Source organism: Anguilla rostrata, chromosome 8, assembly GCF_018555375.3.
Source record: "Anguilla rostrata isolate EN2019 chromosome 8, ASM1855537v3, whole genome shotgun sequence".
Lineage (NCBI taxonomy): Eukaryota > Metazoa > Chordata > Actinopteri > Anguilliformes > Anguillidae > Anguilla > Anguilla rostrata.
Window position 1 is genome coordinate 31,628,387 of NC_057940.1, and position 23,702 is coordinate 31,652,088.

Below are 23,702 nucleotides of genomic sequence, written 5' to 3' on the forward strand. Positions count from 1 at the left end.
GTTGATTTCTAGTGGAGTGCTCCAAGAACAGGTCAAATCTACTGTGTGATGGGAAAATCATGAGGAAATGCATAGGCCTCTGGAGGAATTTTAGTGTTAAAATAACAGACTGTGACTATATTATGTTAATGTAACTATATCTTTAAAGGTGTGATCATAATTCTCAACCTGATTTTTAGGTTTATAAAGTTTTATATCATACATGTGGCCCCCAGGGATTTTATGAATTAATTCTGCATAAAAGAATATGATTAAAAAAGTGAGACGAGTTACAATTGTGTGAAATGAGAAAATCCTTCTTTGGTCACACAGCTCTCTGCAGGATTGTCAGATGTGTGCCCATGTGTTTTTATTTCAGGCAATCTGCACCTCGCCCGACTCCCGCAGAGGCATGATGGGAAATGTTTGACTAGCCAGTGTCCGAGCCAAACTGAGATTGACATTCCAGTGAGATATCACCAACCCAGGTGATCAGCTTAAGGGCCACTCATGTAGTCTGGTTTTTTGTTTTGTTTGTTTCTCTAAAAAATCATTGCACAGGTTTACAACGGTTTATTATCTTAGGGGTTTGCCTGGGGGAAAGGCTCAATAAATGAATGCCGAGCTTTGGTATTTGAGCCGTGGAGTTTAAGGTACGTCTGGCATAATCTTTATGGTACGTGTTCAATAGTGACGTAGGGTTTGTGTATATTTCATTATGCACACTGGTATGCTGATGAAGAACTGAGAGCTGAGAGGCTCAGAGAACTGATAACGTCCTGCAGGAGGACACTGTGTTGCAATGTGTTGGCGTGCTTTGAAGCAGTTCCAAAATAACCTCAGAGCACACTGTTTCTTTCTCTTTCACAGTATGACACAGAGTTTGCTCAATGTTCCTTTTCATTTAAAACGAGATCTGTCTCACATTCGCTTGGCTATTGCTCTCGCAGAATGACAAACGCTCTGTTCCAATGAAGCTGTGGTGCGGACACTAAATTTAGATCAGTATCACCTTCAAGTACTGGTGTTTGTCTCTTTTTATCCCTCATACAGATGGTCTTCTGTTATACGCTAATCCATATCCAGTCACAGTTTTATTATTTATTTTCAGTTGTACATGAGTTGTTTTGATGCCAATGCAGTGTGAGTCACAGAAAAGAACAGCAAGGAAGCTGTGAAAATCGATTCTCAAAAGCACCAACCTTCACCAGATGTGGTGAGGTCTTTGTCATAGAAGCCATTCTTCACCTACAGGAAGGACCTTAGCGATGTGTATTAATTTATTAATTCATCATTGTATTGTATTTGAATTTTAATGATTGGCTGAGCATCCTAACTTTACAAGATCTTAAAAGAAAAGGAAAAAAAACGTAACGAACGAGCGAAACAAAAGCTAACGCAGGAGGTCTCATTTCCTAACCTCCTGAAGGTTAACCCCATGTCTCTGCCGGGTGGCAGTTGTTCATTTACATAACGTGGCGGAGCGGGCCTTTAGCGGGTGGATGCGATGGTGGCGGGACGAGGCTGCGGGGCAGATGGGTCCGTCTTGCGCTGACCGCGCATCCTTACACCACACTGGGGCCCGGGCGGAGCACGGGCCCAGAAAGCGGGCTTCCCACTGAGGCCTGGCACCGGAGTGGCGGCTTGGCCCCTGCCCATCCCAAAGTTGACCAGGCCCCGAGCTGGGCCGGCCTCCTGGGATCTGGGAGCAGCAGGCTCCAAGCTGGTCCGTGGGCATGTGTGCCAACTTAGATGCCAGGGGAGGGAGATCAGGCACAAGAACTTCCATTGAGCCTAACGGTGAATCGTCATTGCACTTTCAGCATAACCTCCATCACTCCTTACACACCATCCATGAAGACTAGAGTGCTCTTTAACAATGTATTTCCTTTTACTGTTGCTGCATTATGTAGCAGGTAAACAGGCCAATCTGGTCCTGCTTTCCAGTTCAAATAGCCATTCCAGAGTGTCTCTGTTGGAATTGTACATTTGTGTCAGTTGCAGGGATTAAAGCTGAAGAACTGTGTGATTGAGCTTGACAGTTTTTTTTATTATCTAAAGGTTTTTTCTTGCATACCTACCAGATGTTTGCAATAAATACTCTGCACTGTCACATTACATTTACATCACCGATACAGAGCAACTTACAAAAATGCTTTCATCTTTGGTATAAGGTAGCTTCGCATTCGCATATTAGAGGGCAAAAAACTTTGCTTGAGTCAAATGGCACACATTAGTGTTAAATTTTTTTTTTAAAGGGTGCCACATAACAAGGGTTTGAGAAGCAGGTTGTATCTGTCGTTGTATCTACACTTTGCCGAAAATGAACGACTTCAACTGTGAAATGCATCAGAGGTGCTGTTTTTTTGGACTCATGAAATTTGTGCCCAGTTGTGAGAAAAAGGAATGTGAGTACTCTCTCTATCTATGCCAGTAAACTGCCTCTCTTTAGGCCTGCGATTTGTATTATTTAAATTTCTCTTAACATCATTCTGTACAAAGCATGCATTAAATCAGGGTTCTTCACCAGTTTTGAAAGATCATGGCTTGTCACATCAAAACATTTCCCTGGGTTTTGTGGTCTCAGGCCTACCATCAGTAGATGTGGGGCTCTGCTTTTCCCTGCGAACACAAAATGGTGATCTCATCTGTGTCTTGCACTCCTAATCCACCCCTGACAGAGCTCACGCTGGGCAGCTCATTAAAACTGGCCTGATGTGAAGACTGCCCACTGTACAGCGCTCTGTGGTAGGGCATATGCTTAACACACGCAGGCATATAGGGGTTTGTTAGGTGTACAATAGGATATTGTACCTGAAACCTTTGAGGCTTTATAACTGACTGCTAGTTATGCTCAGAACTGCATTAGAATGGCCACTTCTCGGTTGGATAACCATCGCGCACAATAGAGGAACTGTCAACCCTTGGAACTTCTGAAGACATTGTTTTGTTAGTTTGCTATCTAGTTAACTTGGTAATTATGCACTACACAACATCTAGTAGAAAGTACAGTATGAAGTACTTGAGTGTAAAATACCAATTTATACATATCAAGCACTGTACTGCCGATGACCTGTCAATGACCCCCTAGAAATTGATTTATTACTGCTTGGTATTTCAAACCAAACAATTATGAGTGTTTATCTAAGAACTATAGAATATAGAATGTAAAGTGTATCTCATAAAAAACACGTTTTCAACGTACAAAAATGCCAAGTTACTCAAAAGTATTGAAATGAGCCATTACTTACTACAAACAATATAGCTTTCTGCTCAGCAAAATGACAAAAGATGTATTTAAAGCAATGTACCCAATTTTCCTCAATTCTTTCAGTCACTTGGCCTTTTTGTAATCTTACCATTTTACAATATCATCAAACTTTGTGTCAGATCAAAGAGTCAAATATTTCAAATTGCCTCATGGAACAATTAAAATTAATGTAAAAACTGTGTGAGTAACTACAGGAGCATATTTCTCCAGAAACATTTTTGTACTTGCTGTGAACGTGGTACATGTGAAATTTTCATTGTATATTGTACGTAAACTAATACTGCATGAAAATCATATGTGTACATACAACATGAGAACTTCTTATCCCCATGGGACATTCCTCGCAGATGTTACTTCACATTTACGACACACACTTATACCAAGAAACATACTATCATTCACGCAACAGAAAGTCTGGGCAGCGAAATACATACATACCAATACAAATTCGACATATACACGCCTATTCAATCAATCTTGACTGTGAGAGAGCCATCCACACATATGTTTGGCCTGTCCATGTAGTGCATGGTTATACACACAGGGCCAAGTGACTTGAAAGAATTGAGGAAATATTGGGTAGCATTGCTTTGAAATACATCTTATGTCATTTCGGTGAGGCAAGATAGCCTATATTGTTTGTAGTACCGTAACTTGGCGTCATTTTGATATCAATACTTTTGAGTAACTTGGCATTTTTGTACGTTGAATGCGAATTAACCCTGTAAGAAATGGTTGTGGATTATGGCTATCCTTGTGTGAATTTGTACAGTCTGATGAGCGTGTACTGTTTAGCAGTTTCAGTTTGCTATATGTGTAAAACAGTGGCTGTGACAAAGGGTGCGGTGGCGTAGAAGTGTAAAACGTGTCAGAAACGCATATGAAATATGGCCAGTGTATGAACTCACGGATTTGACGTCCATCCAACGAGCCTTGACTGACAAAAGAATCAGCAAGCCCGTAGAATTATAACTCCCTAGGTCGCAACTTGTGTAGCCTTCTGTCCTGCTCCGTTGTCTGTTATTTCGTGGAGATGCACTTTTGGTGTTTGTAAGGTTTGTAAGGCATTTTGATAGGCTTATCTGCAGGTAGGAATCCTCTTCGCTGTTTTGCTAAACAAGAACCGGAAAACATGATAGTGGAGAATAGGAGCAGACGCATATGTCCCAGCAGGCTTTGCATATGAGAAAATAACAACAGTGTGAGAGAAATTAGGATGAAATAATGAAATTGCGTAGTTGAAACAATATGTTTTTAGCAGAATGGGCATGTAGGTGAAGGTTGACATGATCACGGAGTATAGTGCAAAGTAAATGGAGTGACCATGAGCGAGCTTATATTCCTTATCGAATGGTATATATAGCAGTCGCTATAAAGCGCCAGCTGTTAAAGTGGAGGGTTAAGTAACGTGTGAAATGTATTGCACCGCTGTGTTTTTTTCATGTTCAGTACTAGTAGTTATAATTATGAGTGAATCATGTTTTTAAATGTAATGTTTTAATGGGGAGTTGCAGAACGTACATACGTAGTAATTGTTTGTATGTGGCTAGATAGAGAACAGGGCGAGGTAACATGAATGTAGAAACGTGGCGTTTGCTGATAAGAAGGTTTTGTACAGTAGCCAAGTGAAGAAATGTAGTTAGTAGAAATGGCACAGCTGTGAACTGGTGTAACTTTTTAATAAAAGGAATACATTTGCCGTCATGAAATGCATATGGGTGGCCATGAGTGAGTTTTGGTAAAGCAAATATAAGCGTAAGAGAACGTTAGTGTAAAAGAGGAAATTATCTGCCTGAGGACGAGGCAGTATTCAATCGTTCAACCGGAGGTTTACCAGTCTGTCACTTTGTTAGGGCAGCACCATGACATAGCTATGCAATGCGTGAAATATCATTAGCAAACCTGTCCGTGGTTTTAAAGAAGAACACAGGCGAGTTAGCACAGAAGAGCTCCCGTTGAATCCATATGGCTTTGCAATATTGTAGCCGGTTAACAATTGAACGTGCAGACAGTACGTCATAATACAGTTTGGGGAACGGCTGGTAGATATGGTGCAAAAGCAATAATTGAGAAGTAGTAGACAATTATTAGTGAGGGTAAAAGCAGGTTAAAGAAATGCGTTCCTAGCTGGGCTTGAACTTCGGACCCTGTGTTCCCAAGACTGTAACCTTACCCACTAGGCCACAGGCGGACTAGCTGTTTGTACTGAAAATGTTTCAGAGTAAGAAGGTATGGGTATTCTGCGTGTGTATGCGAGTTTTTCATTGGGTCGTGTAGGTGAAGATTTGGCGGGTGTTGGTAAAATGTCCAATGGGGAGACATGTTATTAGTGGGATAGGCGGCAGGAAAAATAAGAATGAGAAGAAGAATGAGAAGAAGAAGAAGAAGGAGAAAACGCAAAATCCCCTTAGTTTGGGGCTTTATTGTGTGGACATGTGAAGTTGTTTATGAAATCTGTCTGTTGAAATGGGGTCAGAATTTAATGTTTTTAAGGGCTGAGTGTCTGTGGCTGTTGTGGTTATTTCTGTGGGGAACCCTGAAAAGTGCCAAACTCTCAGTGCTGTATAGGTATGGGGCATGCCCCCGCCAAGGCGTAACTTGGCGGGATGGCATACCTGCCATCCCAATATAAACATTTATAACCAGCAGTAAGTCGACCAAAAGTCAAACGTAGATCATAACTAAGCATCTGAAATATAATATTGGGAGGGAAATCGTCCAATGTATCATAAAAATTCTTAACAATCAGAATTTGTGCGTGAGGCTTGGAAGGTGAACAGGACTCGTTGGAGCTGTGAGTGCCTCGATTGACTTAATCGAACAGAAGGAAACGCGTACGCGTCCTCCGTGGACTCAGTCAGACGCAGGCCATCTTTCTGCCTCAAGCGCCCTCCCTCTCAGGCATACTACTCCCCGATAATCCGGGGAGGGGGGAGCCTTCCCCAGCGCGCGGGGGCAGCGGAGACCTCGGATTTGTTCATTTCGATGTAAAATGAGGAATATTGATTTGTTGCTCGACTGGGGTGAGTTACTACGAATTTCCTCGTGTCCCATAATCGGGTGAGAATGAATCGACGTTGGCGCATTATGCATCCAAAGCCGCCTGCGTCAGCAGGACCGCGATCAATCCGGCGAGATTGGCCGTGTACGCACTGCAGAAATACCAAGCTCTCGTTCATGCCATCAGCGCGGTGTACTTTCCTGTCAACAAGCCCATGCATGCCCTCACAAACTTACTCCTATAGGGGATTCACATTGGCCCGGTCGATCCTGTCTTGTTGACCATCGCTCCTGTTTCTATTTATTCTGTTAAAAAAAGGTGCACTGGTGGGAACTGTAAAAGAAATCAATTCATTTGTTTATTGCTATGCATGCAGGGCACATACAGTTAAACTGGTATATGCAAGACACAGAACAAGATGAAGCCACACCCTACTTTTTTTATTTGTATTTAATTATGAAGAAGTGTTGCAGAAGACGAACAAGACAAGCCTAGTTGGTTGGCTGCTGTACACCATCATTGTCATTAGCCTAATTCAAATTATTTTATTCATGAAGGTTTTTAGACAGTATAGCGTACTATCATTTTAACATCTGTATTTGTCTTCTTATGATTATTATGTGAAAAATTACTACCTGTTTTTGTACTTGTTGCTTGATGTATTTACCAAATATTACATTAAGAATCTTGGTTAGCAGCTAGGCAAGGCTTTTGTACCTGCTTTTTTATTATCTATTGACATGCAATTTGTCCCCAAGAATTTTCTTGAGTCCTAACTCTTGATAGGCTAACTACTCAATGTGTGGATGGCCTAAAAGTGAATTTTAAAACGACTGTTTCCACTTGACGATCTCGTGTTAGATACGCAGCAGTTACTTTTTTCTTTTTTTTTTTTTTAAGTGACAAGGTCAGTTTCCTGTGTGATTCTCACCCTATGTGAGATGAGTCATCAAAGAAGACACTGCTACCATTCCCTGCAATCACATTGTCATACCACTCAATTCCTTTAATCAATTTATTGATGCAATGATGTGCTGATGACACTTTTTAACTCCTATAGACCACCTGTGATCTGTAAGTACCAAATAACAATTTGGCACACTATTAATTGAGCATAATACTATTATATGCTATTAATCTAGGAAAGTGTTTGGTTGATACTTTATTTGCTATCCACATATCTCAGTGACTGATTCATCAAAGCTGGCTAATAAATGGCTGGTACCGTACAAGTAACAAGATATGATTTATTTTCTCAAAGCCGCACTCTGCATAGTTGGTTCCTACACAGAGGTCTTTAAATGTAAGAAACATAACTCAACCTACTGTGTGCATATGCACTTGAAAACAGAGCTGTTCTGATCACACTGACAACACAGCAATTACATTACTGCATAAGAGGGCCTCTCAGTTTCACCTGTAGGTTTTATTTCTGCTATTCGCTTTACATATACACACACGCACGCATTCAAGCACACACACGCACACATATGTTGGCCTCTGTGATATGTCATTAATAACTAGAATAAAGAGATTCAACATATGAACAGCATGAAACCACACTAAGCTTTGTGATATGCATTTTATAAAACATGCTTAACCTTATTTGTATACCCTGAAACAGCAAGGCAAAGTGAATCTTTTCTGTGAAGGCTTGGCTCTGTGGAAAGAGCGTGTTTGCCCTCCCTTGTCTCAGTGAAGCTTGAAGGCAGTGTCTTAAGCAAGTCCCACTGTCCCTTTGTGGACAAGAACCCTTTTTATGTCTATACATGTTGACATAACCACTCCAGAGTCATCTCACCATCACTTCATTTTGAGACTTCATCTTCAGATGGGATTGGGGGGGCGGGGGGCACTGCAAGGGAGGGGAGAAAGAGTGGTGTTTGCTGAATGGAAATGACAAATTGACATGTGGCGTTTTGTGAGGTTCGCTGGAACCTCTTGACTGCTGATTACCATTTGTTAATGAACGCGTGGGCTTCTTTCATTCTCTGTGTGCCTCCTCCGCTCCGCACCCTGCTTTGTGCCAGGCCCCTGTGGCTGATAGAGCAAGGTGCGCTGTTAATGGAGACACGCACACAGCAGTAATTAAAGCAGCGGGGGGGGGGGAGGGGGGGGTCTGTGTATTGCCATGAGCATCCACCCCTCTCACTCCCCTGCTCCCCTGATCATTATATCTGCAAGTAGCCCAAGGCAGTTTTGCCACCTTCTTAATGACGCCTCTGAGAGGCAGGGCCCCGGTCCCACCAACCTGGGACCACTTGGGGCCAATCAGGGCTCGCTTCTGTCGACCGAGACACCCCCCCCCCTCCTTCCTCTCCCCCATTCCCCGCTCCCACCCCATTCCAGATGACCACGGCGCCCCACTCCGTGTGCCCGTTTACCCCCCTGCATGTCTGTCCCCACTTCAGAATCAGCTTAATCACCCAGGATGTGATTAAACCCTTCATACCTGTCAACTTCAAAGGATATTTAATAAAGATTATTACAATATGTATTAAAGGTTAATTTGCCATGGGTGTCTTGATAAGGTTTAAATATAAATGTTTGTTATTAATGTCCTTCGGATGTCAGATTGAGGAAAGCACAATATTTTATGGCATCCCACTTGTGTAGTGACACTATGGCCATGCTAGTTTATATTAGATGACATGTATCTTCTTTCTCTGCCTTGATTTGGTAAAAAAGAAAAGAAAAAGCTTGCCAGACTTCACATTAAAATGGAAATGTCCAAATTTGTTTTTTTGCAGATTTCTGAGAAAAAGTGTGATTTAACATTTGGAACAAAGGCATATCATTTTACATTTGTAATTGAAAAATTCACGTGTGGTTAAAGTACACTTTCTCAGCTTTGATTTAAGGGTATTGTTATACACAATGGTTTCAGCATATATAGGCTAAATTACAGCACTTTTTATACATAGCCCCCCATTTCAGGTCACAATAATGTTTGTGACACATTAAAGTTATGTAAATGAAAGTAGTCATGTTTACTCATGTTAAGTCAGTGCTTTGTCACATATCCTTGCATGCAATGACTGCTTGAAGTCTATGACCCATAGACATCACCATGTGCTGAATATATTTTCGGGTAGTGCTCTGCCAGACCTGCACTGCAGTCGTCTTTGGCTCCTGCTTGTTTCCGGGGGCTAGTTGCTGAAGTTTTTTCTTGAGCGTATGAAACGCGTGTTCAATTCAATTCAGATCTGGGGGAATAACTTGGCCAGTCAAGAATTTTCCAAGCTTTGTTGCTTTAGCAGTATGTTTGGGAGCATTGTCTTGCTGTAGGATGAAGTGCTGTCCAATGAGTTTGGAGGTATTTGCATGAACCTGAGCAGATAATATACTTTTCAGAACGTTTGCTTGGATTTGAGTAGATGCAACGTTTCTCAGAATATTTGCTTGAATTTCAGTAAATAAGATTTTGTACACTTCAGAATCCATTCTGCTGCTCCTCTCAGCAGTTACATGATCACTGAAGACAAGTGAGCCAGTACCTGTGGCAGCCATACATGGCCAAAGCATAACACCCCACCACTATGTTTTACAGATGAAGTGGGAAGTGCTGAGCAAACTATGACCTTGCCATCCAGCTTTTTTCAGTAAACTAGTGGTTTGCATCTTGCAGTCTAGCCTCTGTATTTCCTTTCGTAAAGTCTTTTGTGGATAGTTCCTGAAGACTGTTTCTGATTTGTCTTCTGACAGGTGTTTGGGGGGTTTTCTTCATTGTAACGAGAATTCTTTGGTCATCAACTGTAGAGGTCTCCCTTGGCCTCCCAGGCCCTTTGCGATTACTGAGCTCACCAGTGCTCTTTCTTCTTAATGATGCTCCAAAGAGTTGATTTCGGTAAACTGATTAAGATTTGGAAGGGGTTTTTTTTTTAAATTGTTTTTCAGCCTCATAATGACGTCCTTGACTTTACTTGACACAACTCTGGTCTTTATGTTGACAAATGCTAATAACAGACTCAAAAGGCAATCAGATTCCTAGAATCCAGACTAGAAACTGAAAGCTGTCTTATAACTGCACTAAAGAAGCAATTGAACACATCTGACTCATCAGAAACACTCGTGATGCCATTTGTCCCAAACATTATGGTGCCCTAAAATGGGCAATGTGTAAAAAAAAAAGTTGTGTAATTTATACATGGTGAAACCAAAGTGTATAAAATACCCTTTAATAAGAGCTGAGAACCACTTTAACCACTTGTGATTTGTTTGATTACAAATCTAAAGTTGCGGAGTACAGAGCCAAACCAAGAAAAAATATGTCTTTGTCCCAAACATTATTGATAGCATTGGATGTATGGAAAGGCTATAATCATTCAACCATTAGTGTTATAAATACTATTTGACTGCATCTTTATTTAAAATTGAATTCTGTTTTGTGTTGTTGGACTGGATTAGAAACATGGTCTGTCTTGAGCATGAAAGGACAGGTCATATATGCAGTGACTTTAATTAGTCAATTTAAAAGTGGTTGAAAAAATGTTTTCCTTTAACTTTGTTTTTTCATAAGCCCATAACTTACATATTGAAGACATTCAGAGAACGACCATACTTGTAATTTGCACCTTTAAGATATTATCCTTTGCAGCCTAGAGCTACAGACTGTGGTAAAACCACAGTGCCTGCCCTCAGTGCAAGGTTTCTTCTAGGATTTGTGAAACACAGTGTCAATATATCTTATGCTATCAATACGTTTCCTTTACTAATGGTGCTTGGCTGATAAAGGTAATAGAAAACTAGTTGTTTGGAGTAAGTGCAAAATGTAGTTATCAGTTTGGTTTGGTATATTAATGCTCCTTAACTGTGAAGGTGTATTAATAATTCATACTAATTTTTAAATGGGCCCAATAACAAAATGTGCACTTGTACTACAACAGTAGGGTAAAAAGTACTGTCTGTAGATACAGCTGGGGAACCAGCTGCAGTGTTTTTTATAGCCTTAAACAGTGAATGTGCTCGTATAGCCACGAAGGACACTGTCAGAGATGCTACTTCCTTAAAGCTGGGCGGGTCTCTGCTGCCGTCTGATTGGCCTGCACTGAAATGGACGGCATGTCTTGGTGGTAATTAACCTGTGGGAACAGCCCGATGGAATTTTGCGGGAAGGGAAGAGTTAAGGAGAGGGAGGCAGAGCCGAAAGTGCCGACAAGAGCAGTAACGAGGTCCTTTTCCTTTCGATCACACACTGTTCGGTGCTCTCACTACAGCGCAATTACATTTGGAAGGGAATCCAGTCAGCCTTGTGCATCTCTGTGTGCTGTCATAATCAGATCTCAGCCGTGCATTCCAAAATGTATGCCACAATTCAATATACAAACGTCCACCCATGATTAGCTTTCATTCCTTTGAGGGTCTGACTAGTCACTGGGACAAAATCTTCCTTTGAAAGGAAGCCATTTTTAACACGACTGTAATTATTCTGATGAAAATAGAGGGAAAGTATTAAGTATGACTTCAAAGTAGCAAGTTATAAAGTTGTGATTTTTCCTCATGCCCTGTTTGGGCCTTAGTAAAGAAATTAATAAAGCTGTGCATATTAATTCAAATGAATATGCAGTGCTTAATTAAAAATATCAATATTCTTTTAATTAAAATGAACTTGAAAAAACAATATCTAAACAATGTAAAACCTATCATATAGCACTATATTAGGCCTACATATAATATTTACCTGCATACTGAATTTCAACTATGCTTACCTGCAATGCATTTATTGTCCTGTGCTTCCAATTCAAAATGAAATATGTGTATATGTTTATGGTCATGCATTTGTTTCAAAATAGTGCTAAGACCTCTCAGTCTGAGAAAGTTAATCTCTTGTATTGGTGTACATTTTCTACCTCCTCAGTCTCGTCACATGTGCCCAGAAGATAGTCAGTAATGAACCTCTCAGCCGTCTCCCTTTCTTTTTATAAAGTTGTCTTTTCTGAAGGAGAGATTAATTTCACCCCAGTCAGTGCGATAATTGCAGTACAGGAGAATTAACTACTTGCACTCAGCACAATTTAAAGTGATGTGTTTTAACCGATCCAATCTACTTCAAGTCACTGACAATCGCGCTGCAAGCAGTTAAAATGTTCGAGTTCAAAGACTTTGCAAAGGAGCTGTTTTTACTAATGACATCAGTAAAAAGCAAAAAATAAGTTTTACATCATTAAAGGCATTTTTGCTGTACATCAGAACACTGTGCTCAATTTGGTAATCATGCTACTGTATTTAATATCCTGCACATTTACAATTTACTGCACGTTCTTGAAAAGTAATATACCAAGGAATAGCATAAAATCAAATGCTTACTAAATGAAGTTTACTTGTGGGCAGACTTACTAAGCTGATCAATGCAGCGTAAGGAAATGACAGTACAGTGACAGGCAATTGGCATTAAACCTGAATTACAGAATAGGCATTACTGATCTAAAAAAACTGGATAAAGCTGAAAATCATAGCATCAATTATTATTTACATATGCAGTGACATTGCTGGACTGTAAAAGGGTGTACAGGCTGTACATTTGTGCGATCCATGGCTCCTGCTCTCCATTTCAGCAACACAAACATTATATCACAATACCAATGCTCAATCTAAGCATTCAGTCACAGATTAATTAAATTTCCTCTGGGAAATAATTTGTTCAGGTGTCTTTTTTTAATGATATTTATAATAAGTTTTAGAATGATGTACCTCCTAAATCACAATTGATCACATTCTATGGCATAGACATAGCATGATTTTCAGATTGTTAATAATATAATATTTATTTGTTGTACAGATTTTACCAGACCTCTGCTCCTCTGTTCTCATAGACCTCATAACGGGATGCAACACCGTTTGATGTTCAGTCTTCTCTCTATCCTACTGTCAAATAATTCAGTTTGAAGCCTGAAAAATGAGGTCGGCTCGTTCTTCAAATACCAATGGCCGATATGCTACGCTATACCATTACCACGATAAAACACTGAGCATCTTCGTGCCGAGTTGTAGCGGTGAGTTCAGCCCTGTCGGCTCGGCTTGTTCGTTTGACGGGGGAGCGAGGGAAAGGGCTTCGGCTTCCGACGGGCCCTTCTCCTCTGCACGTCGGGCTTGCATCGGGTCTGGTGTGAAGAATTAGCATAATTTCATTTCTGCCATCTGCTTTTCAGGACATTCAGAACTTTTCTCAGTGTCTGCTCCACCGCTTCTCATTGCAGCTCCTTGCATGCGACGGCCTCTCCCATAGGCATGCCGTGGCATGCAGTTTATCATTTAAAGGCAAGTGGGGAGCAGAGTTTTTATTATTATGGTAGTGTATTATCAAGGTAGTATATGCTATTTGTTTTTTAAATGATGCATGGCAATGTACAGTGAAAGAGTTAAATATTTATAATGTGAGTACAGTGAGAACAGCATTACATTTGAGAACAACATTTATTATTATTTTTATTATTATTATTATTATTATACATAATGTCATTGGTGATCTTATTTTTAGGCTAATTTAAATTCATAAGGAGACATTTGAGTTCCCTTTCCCAAAAGCCGATCAAGCTATTTCCATAACTTTTCGAAACTTTTAATGTTATGCAGTGTAATCTCACAGCCATATGACACGCCCTGCAGCTGAGACTCAGGGCTAAAAATTCACATAAGTTCCGTTTACATATCGCACATTTTTTTGCATTTTGCACCCATCGTATGCGAGCCTGATGGACTAGGGTAACCTGGCTGTGTGGCTTTCCAGTCCTCTGCGGTGAGAGCAATGGCACAAGATTACTGTTAAATAACCTTTTTTATACCTAAAAAAACATGCACATAATTTATTTTGTATTACTCTGCATTCATTAATGGGATATCAATGATGGTGATCGCTTGGCAAGGTCATATATTGTGCTATTTTATATCTGAAAGCATATGAATGACCATTATGTAAGAATTTTCGATTTGCCCATTTGTCAACAGTGACAAGTCATGGTACAGGTATCTGCTCATTGCAGGGGTGGATGGCGAGACCAAAGGGCAAGTGAAGGTCTGTAAAATGGCACTTTTCCATTCTGCATGTGTATTTGACGATGGTGTGAGGGACACTCCCCAAGAGGGAAGGAAGACAGAGGCGTTTGGCAGGAGGGGTGCTATAGCAGGACGTTCTTGAGGCCAGGGGTACTTTTGGTCTGTAACCAGGGCCTGCTGCCCTGGGGGAAGCCTCACACTTTCCTGTGGTCCCCCACCCCACTTGCCACTTCACCCCTGGGATATTTCCTGAAAGTGACCTTGCTCATTCAGCCCTCATTGCCCCTCGTGCTTTTTCCAAAAGCAGCGGAATTGTTGAAGCCATAATTTGTTTTCTATCAATTACACAACTTGACTAAGCAGCACACATTAATGTCCCAGTGTCTTGAAAGGAAGGTACAATAAGTCTAAAAATAATAATCTTATTAAAATAATAATAATAATAATAACAACAACAATAATAACAACATCAATGACATAATAATAATAATAATAATATTATTATTATTATTATTATTATTATTATTATTATTATCTGATTCAGATTTACTTGCATCATGAATAGGAAATAGTTAAATGTAAACTACAATTAGCTGTAGGAACTTGTGCATTGTATGTTACCCACTGTATTCAACCTGCTTATGTGCTATTTGTATTTTACACTGTAATGTCTGAGTAACTTTCTCCGGGTAATTACATCTGTCAGCAAAACTCAAAACAATAAAAAATTCCTACAAGAATGTATTACCATTTCATCTCAATAAGCTTGCTTGATATACATTTGGAATGATTTTTTAATTATTTATACATTCTGTAAGATATAGGCTATATCGTACTATTTAATGGTTTAAATGATTTCTCTTGTATAATTATCACATATCATGCGACAATTTAAAATGAAAAGAGAAAAATAATTGTGGCTGTGTTTCTACAGTCTGAAAACATATAACACAGCTAAATTCATGAAAGCATACGCTGTGTATGCGCCACATACTGTATATTAGAATAAATCGCTTTAAATCAGATGTTTCAGTTCCTAAGGGTTCTGAAATTAATTGGCTTCTTCGAGACGAGCTGAAATCTCTGAAATTTACACCTCTCTCTCTTTTCACATGCTGTCAGTGCTCTGACAAAACAAGCACAATACCTGGGTCCTGCTCTGAACCTGAACACTCAAAAGACATATTTTCAGCACAACAAAAAAAAGATGTTCCTCTCATCACCAGGCTATTACAGTGGAGGAAATTAAACCCGCTCTGTATGAGCGTATGTGCACGTGTGTGCTCCGTGCTCTAATAGGAACACAAACCTTGACATGAAAAGAGATTGAAAAGCACACATGAATAAGTAACACATCTCGATTTATGCTTAAACCCTGACCCTCCCTACTCCAGCCGCCTTTCAGATACGTACGCTTGCTGTGGCACTTGATTTTCTTTTTGTTTCAATTTACACTTCTGATTTACTGACTACGTTGTGGGAATAAATCCACAGTCTTTCCAGAATGAACGGTTGTAGCGGTGGATAGGGAGTTCATTATCCATAATACTGTTATAATCTCTGTCTGCGACAAAGGGTCCTTTAATGCACAATCCCCCCTCGCTATTTTTCCAAATGTCGACCCCACTTGTCAGCAACATTACAGCCACCTTTTGACAGTTTTGGACATTTGCATGTAGATTAGCGATCAGCCCTTACAGAACAGGTGTAAAGTTCACTCACTGCTCCGGATAGCTACAGTTCATTGCATTTGTCTTCCTAACATGTAGTTGGCCTCAGAATGCAGACATGTTTCCAGGGTGTATAGGCAAAGAAGATAGTCGAAATTAATCCTTATCCCTTAGGAGCAAGGACAAAACCAGCAAACAAAAAAAGTGTCATCACATGGATGTTAAATTGTTATGAGAGAACGGATCTTTACTCTGGCTCATAGATTTTTAGAAACCTAAAGCTGCTTAGCGGTTTTTAGAAACCCAAAGCTGTCACATTTTGAACATGCGAGAGAGATAGCATAAAGAGTACGCCTGTCTGATCAGATTTACAGAGAAGACAAACTCATGTTGTTCAGTGTGCACCATTCAGTGTGAGACAGAACAGAGAAAGTGTGGTGGCATGAGCAGCAAATATGAATTCCTAACAGGGCAACAGAAGACTTCACGGTAGTCTTTTTTTTTTCAATTTTTCAATTTTTCAAAAAGATTTACCTGAAAGGTGATTGACAGTGAATGTACCACATTACATTCAAAACATTTGGCTAATGATGTTTTCAGCTCAAGTGAAACTACGCGTGAAACGTGCACACGTGTGTTTTTCAGTTTGTGAGAGAAACCTCGCGTGGCTGCGAGCAAGCGTCTGTGTGTTTGCGCATGTGTGTGTGTGTGTGTGTGTATTAAAAGGTATGAGAATGTTTACCGGGTTACAGTAAGTTCTGAATATGATTTTTTTTAAAATGTGGTGTGAAAATGTGACAGCAAGTCAGCGCTTGCTGAGACCAAAGCATCAGTCACACCTGCAGGTGCCAAGCTGCCCAGCAAGAAGACACAAACCCGAGACCAGAGAGAGGGCTGAAGAAAGAGGGGAAAAAAAACAAGCAAAAGAAGGAGGGAAGCTTCTGAAGCATCTGTCTGCCCGTGCCTGAGAGAAGCTGTGAACTGTGGACGGGTGCGAGGAGAAGTGGCCGCAGAATGCAGACGAGCTAGAATGGTTAAGGTGTGAATGCTCCCTGTAACTCACCTGTGCTAGCCTAGCGGTGGCTGTTTATCACCAGGCAGGCCCTGCGTCTTACTTCCGGGATCGGCTGAAAAAAAAAAAAACAGCTCCCCACACAATAAATAGTAAATGCTTTTAATTATGTTGTACTGGAATATACTTAGTGGAGGGCTGCAGTATATCTTACATTTATTTCAGGTTGATTCAAGCAAAAGGTGGTGTGTATTGCTTTAGTTTAAAATGTATCAATACTTATGTACAGTTTTAGCTTTTATAGTCGTCATTTTACTCTTCCACCAGACCTATAGGAATGCATTATATGATTGTGACAATAATTAATCAAATGGACAATATACTACTGTCACTGGTGCTTTATCTACTACTATAATTCGTGATTTAAGGAAAAATCTTTAATTGGTCTTATGATCAAATTGTATCTTAAATATTGGCTTACACAGAAAACTATGACTAGATAATTACATGTGTGTATATAAGCGCACTTTGACGTGGATATGATCATATCACAGTGTAAAGTTTATACTCAGTGTAAGTTAATCACCTGCTGGTTATGCGGAGGTACTGCTCTTTTGACGACTGCATGCAAGTTGGCAGTTTTCGCACTTTTGCAAATGCAACCTTATTTAGAGGCTGCAAGGGGTAATAGCAAAGAACATTCATGTGAGTTCTATATCAAATTTGAGGTATATATCACAGGTGCATAAGACACAGATATGCTGCTTGTATGTGAGCAACTTTTTTGGACTCAGTTATTTTTATAAATTAAGCATCAGCCACAACTTGGGAAATGAATCCTTAAGATTATGTTTAAATCCAAATTGCGGCCCAAGGTCTTTGCCTGGGAAAGACTTTGTATTCCATTTTCTAAAAACACTTTTTGTTCTTTGCTAAATTCTGACTGTGAAAGACAGCCGGTCTGGTAAATAATACACTAATGAGCAGGAAATTGAGGTCAGGAGAGTACTGCCATATTTCAGGTAAAACCTGAAGAGGCCAAATGAACATTTCATCACTTTCATCCTATTACTGACAACATGTTTAAATTAAACTGATTTCAGGATTAATTAATTTTTTTTAAGTAGCACATGAAAAGTTATCTGTGTCAAAACTGGTCCACATTACTGTACATGATTTGTACATGAGAACAATATATAAAGTTTTATCTACAGTTTATGAACAAATTGCCCAAAAGATTTTGTCCTAAGAACTTTTATCATTCTTTTCACATTACCATGGTTCATTTTATTACTGAAATTGAATGAAAGGCAGAAAAAAACACCTCAACCTTGGTGAAGCCTGTTACTGAAAGGTAAACTAAGGGCATAGCAGAAACAGGAACCACCTGAACAGACAGGTGCAACACAATAGTTAAACCCCTCCCCCCCCCCCCATGAAGCGCGCTACAGTGCGCGGTCTTTGAAATAGTGAGACGATGGAGTGGTGGTGCCTGAACTTTGCAGGCTGCGGTGATCTGTCCGTCAGGGCTGGTGGGGGCGGGGTCTGAGTCATACTTCCTCTGTGCTGGCGAGAAGACGGCAACACGACGCCTGCGGAGCCCTCAGGTTTGACAGCTGTGAGTCACGGGTGGCTCAGGCCTGGTGGAGGTCAGGTGTCTACAGCCCACACAGATGTATGTGCATATATGCACACATAAATAGACACGCACACACACACACACGCGCACACACACATACACACACAAACTCACAGGTCTCTCACAAACGGGATTCCCCATTGGCACTTCATCACAGATAGATACTCCTCCGCAATTGCAATTTCAACCCCTCTCAACTGACCCCACTCCCCCCACCCCCACCCCCCTGCAATGGGCGTCCCCTAGATGACTTTGTGCTATAGTGGTGGTTCTTGGATCAAATAAGGCTGAAAAACCCCATGACACCAAACAAACAAGGCAACAAGTTCTTATAAGTTGACTTCAAGACAGTTGCTGTAAAATAGGTATGCATTTCTGCAGTATTTTTAAAATGCAAGTGTATCCAAGTGTAATAATGTTCCAACAAAATAATGCATTTGTATTGTCACTTTAAGTAGAGATTAGCAGAAATATTAATCTAATATGAAAGTGCAAAAATATCTTTGATGAACTAGTGACTAATATATGTACATGAGAATGTTTGCACTGTCTCTACTGATGGCCTTTCAAAGTACCTTTTACCCACTGGAGCATTATTCATATATATATATGTATGTGTATATATATATATATATATATATATACATATAAATTCATTTTTAATAATTTTTAAATGAAAATGGAAATCTTGTAAGCTCATTGGGAGGGGGGGTGCATTGTTTTGTTATTTAAATATCTTGGTATGTACTGGTGTTCATGATCACATCTATCTTAACAGGTGCTCCAGGACCTGTAGAATTTTTCATATTAAAAAAAAAATAAAGACCACCCGCCATATTTCCAAATGCATGGGATTTATTCCTACATCAGTTTCACCCTTCTACCCTCCATTGGAAATATATGGTACTGCATGTGGTGAAAATAATGTAGGAATATACCCCATGCATTTTGAAATAAGGCAGGTGGTCTTCATTTTTTTAAATATGAAAAATTCTACAGGTCCTAAAGTGTTTATAGACAAGTTTATACAGTTTAAAGCATTTTTAATCATGAAAAAACTGGTTTAAGCAGGTGTGTCCAAACTTTTGACTGGTACTGTATATATATATATATATATATATATATATATATGTATGTCTTCTCTTGGTGGACCAATAAAAGTATACTATATACTATAAGTCCAATATCGAAAATAGATCAACAAGCACTGAATATTTTTTTAAGTAGTAGTTTGTGGTTATTGTAGCCTTGGTATGTATGCAAAATTAAACAAAATAAATGGCGTATTTTTAACCTGTGAAACTAGTATCACCAATTAAAATTGTCCATAGAAATGCACTATACCTCTATTACCATCAGAAGTTTGGTCTTAAAATGCACAGTTTGTTTGCCTGCTGTTGCCATAATTACGTTCATCACGTTTCCCCTGCGATCCGCGCCGCTGACTCTGCCACCTTTGGCTCTGCCGCCGTTTGTCGATGCGTTCTACTGTCGGTGTCATGAGATCAGCCGAAGCGCCAGGCTCCCATGCTCTCACCCTCACCCACATGGCACCTCTGTACCCAAACACTGCGCCCGGGCCCTGTACCTGCCCCTGGCACCCCGTGCCCCTGGTGCAGACACCTCCTCTAACTGTAACCAGCTCTGAGGCGCTGCGTAGCGACCTGACACAGCTGTCTGCTCCTGCAGCGGCCAGGTTAAGGTGATTAATTACAGTATGAAGACATGCTCCCAGACATCGTCTGTTGACAAATCCCAGATTTTGTCGCCGCTGTCGTTTAGGCCCAAGACCTTCATGCTGCTCAGATGAGGGCCGTGGACCGAAGCATCAGCAGGAATAAAATATTAGATTTGACAAGAGACAGTGTGTATTATTACACTATATTTTCTCGCTAGCACCCATGCAACAAATACAAGGTGTCTTTTTTCATCTTGAAAATGTTTTTTCATCCTGCGGGCATGAGTTTTTACAGTATCATCACATAAACACTGACTGTACTCAGCAAAGCAGGAGTTTAACTAATATCCTCTGAGTTTAACTCTCTGTGTCCCTCAGTTTGTACAGTGCAGACTGGTAGTTGGGTGCACCAACTCTTGAATCAAAACTGACCGTTTATTTTCTGCAGAACTGAAGGCTGAATTCCTCAACTTATAGACCTCATAAAAAGATAATATAAATCTATCACTCACCTAAGAGAATATGTCTCAGCCACCCAGGGCAATGCTCTAGCCACTTAATGACCCGCACAGCAGAACTTCTCCTGCTGGATTTGTGAATGAATTACAGACCCAATCATTTTATTTACTTGTGTCTTTGGAGTAATCAATGGGCATTCAATGTGTCACAATTGAAACATTCCTTCTATTTGGCAAAACCTCCTCTGCCACCACCAAACACGCAGAAGTGTGTTTCTGGAGTTGAACAGGTATTTTTCAAGCTCCTTCAGCACCCCCTATTGGCACGACAGACCTTCCCTGCAGTGAAACATTTTCCCTATAGTATGGGCCCATACCACGTGTGACTGGTAAGAGGAGGCAGGACAATTATATCCTTTAATGAGGCCCAGGATGCTTTATAAGGATGTGTTAATTGGAACCATTTTTATGACAAGGCAGTGAAAGACTTATAGAGAGGAGGCTCCATTTGATTAAATGATCTGTTCACACTAATGGGATTTAAAAAAACATTTTCCATCCTCTGTTTTAAATGCTGTCTCTCCGTGATTTGTTCTCTTTTTAGATTGTAACTGCTCTTTCCATTCTTCTTTATCACAGTGCCTGCTATGCTGATGTCACATCCTGTAATTTGCCCTGTGGAGTGCTCTGAGCTCCCTTGCCGTGGCATCCAAAATGGTGGCTTGATTAAGTGAGGTTAGCCACTTCTCTAGTGTCCCTGATATCTATGGTATGACTAGTCTGAGAGCAGAAGTGTAATGCTCAATCATCAGCAGCACTGATACTACAATACTGAAGTGTGGGTCCTTATTGTATGGCAATAGCAGAATACTATGAGGTCAGGCATATATTCAGCAGATAAGTTTTTATACATAATATTTGGCTGTAAAGCATATAATGAATATATGAGAATATGATGAAAATCTGTCACCACTGGGAAGGCTTTAGCCTACATCATTCCTACACCATTCAGGACATCATCCCTGGGGGCTACTGTCTGTGATCCATGATGGGATTATTGTCTGTGATCCATGATTGTTGAAATCACATCTCACATTCACATTAAAAACTAAATCTCGGTTACCACCACCTCCTGCCACAGCATGGTGGTTTTGGACTCAGTTTCCTCAAAACGCTGGTGCTGTTTATCACTGAAACGGAGAAACAACAAATATTCAATATTTCTATTCATTATTGAAAAAAAGAAAAATACATAAAATGTAAATGTAAAGCAATGTAAAGAGAAAAAGGGACTGCAGGTGGCCCACAATATTTTTAACTGTCAAGAAGCAGTTGCAGCTAAGGTCAAAACATGACAGAAAATACAAAAAGACAATTTACCACTTGCTTTTACAGACATCTACTGCCACCTAGTGGCCATATGCTATATTTCAAGTAGACCACAAATTTTGCATTTGGGAATCTTGTCACTGCTGGCCAATTCAGTTAAGACACAAGGAGGGCATGTCAAAACATGCTCCTGTACATTCTTCTCATATCAGCATATCTAATATTCATGCTAAGGGCTGTGAGGTGATCTACATATGCATTATTGTACTTTGCTTTGGATAAAAGCGTCTGCCAAATAAATGTAATGTACTGACATTGCTATTTTCTTGACTTTGGTTACCCAACCTTTTGTGCAACACACACTTGTTTGTTGGGGAATAATACAGAAATGGTAGACATACTTGCATTTGAGAAAAATAGTTGCGGTCGAGCCATAAAACTATAAGACCTTCGCAGCCTTATGAATCGTTCTGCACAAAAGACTGTGTACTTGAACTATATGAACGTGCATCTGAACTATTCAGGAGGAAATTAGATAAGCAATTTGTTAGGTAATCCATTTATTGGGCAATTCACCTACTGCCTGACTCATATCACCTGCATCAGGTGTCCGTCCCCTCACCCTTATAAATCTGATTGTTATTGTTATCTGGATGCAGGTAATTTTTTCCCGCCATTTTCTTTGCATTACTAATATGATTTGAACTGGCTTATGTAGAGTGAAAGGGTGAGCTATCCTTAACAAATGCATATACTATATAAATGGTCTCATTTGGAGCTAATCTGATAAACGTGCCCACCTGTGCTTGGGGTTGTGGCCTGGAGACTAGCAGCACACTTGGGTGCAGTATCACCCTAGAGCCGGCTGTGTATGTGAGGTTATGTGGCAGAGGCAGAAAAATGTTTTATGGAGTTCTAAAGACATGCATTGAAAAACACTATGAAAAAATACACCACCAAAAGTTTTATAAATATTTAATCAAATATTATTTGATTAAAATTATTTTTTGTTATTAAAAATGATTGTGTGTGTGTGTGCGTGCGTGCGTGCAATGATACATGCGTGCGTGCATGTTTGTGTATTTATGCTTGTGTGTGTGTTGCGTTTGTATGTATGTTTGTGTGTCTGTATATGTGTGTGTGTGTGTGTGTCTGTATGTGTGTGTGCCTGTGTGTACGTGTGCATGCGTATGCATGTACGTGCGTGTGTGCGCGCCTGTGTGGTATACACAAACATCACCAGACCACGGCAAACTTGATTAGCCCCTGTCACAACGCGTTTACTCCCCATCCGTCTCCCTAAGCATTGTGGGCCAAGGTTCCTCTCAACAGCAAAGTGGCAAAGTGGCCCCCTTTTAGTGCCTTCATTGGCCGTAATGGGGAGCGATCTGCAGGGGCCAGCCGCTTATAAACCCTGTCCAAATCACTGCTTTCTGCCCGAAAATAGCCCGCCTGTCAGTCTGCTTTAAGAGCAGCTGCCTGAGCGAGCTGGCTAACAGGATAAGCACTCAGAGGGGAGAGTAGCACTGGCTAGTCAAACACAGTGCCAGTGACACGTTTCTCTGATGGGATCGTGGTCCGGGTCGTGATTCCGCTCCCTGACCCAGCTGACCTGAGTACTCAATGAGTGCTCCCCCAGCCTGATCTTACTGCTATCTCACAGCTAAATCCTC

At 40.4% G+C, this 23,702-nt stretch overlaps 1 protein-coding gene across 1 annotated transcript in view; it reads left to right on the plus strand.

Annotated features, from left to right (window-relative positions):
- The window catches only part of LOC135261416 (RNA-binding motif, single-stranded-interacting protein 3-like), a 299,499-nt gene that overhangs the window by 63,995 nt on the left and 211,802 nt on the right, over positions 1-23,702 (plus strand). The window lies entirely within an intron of this gene.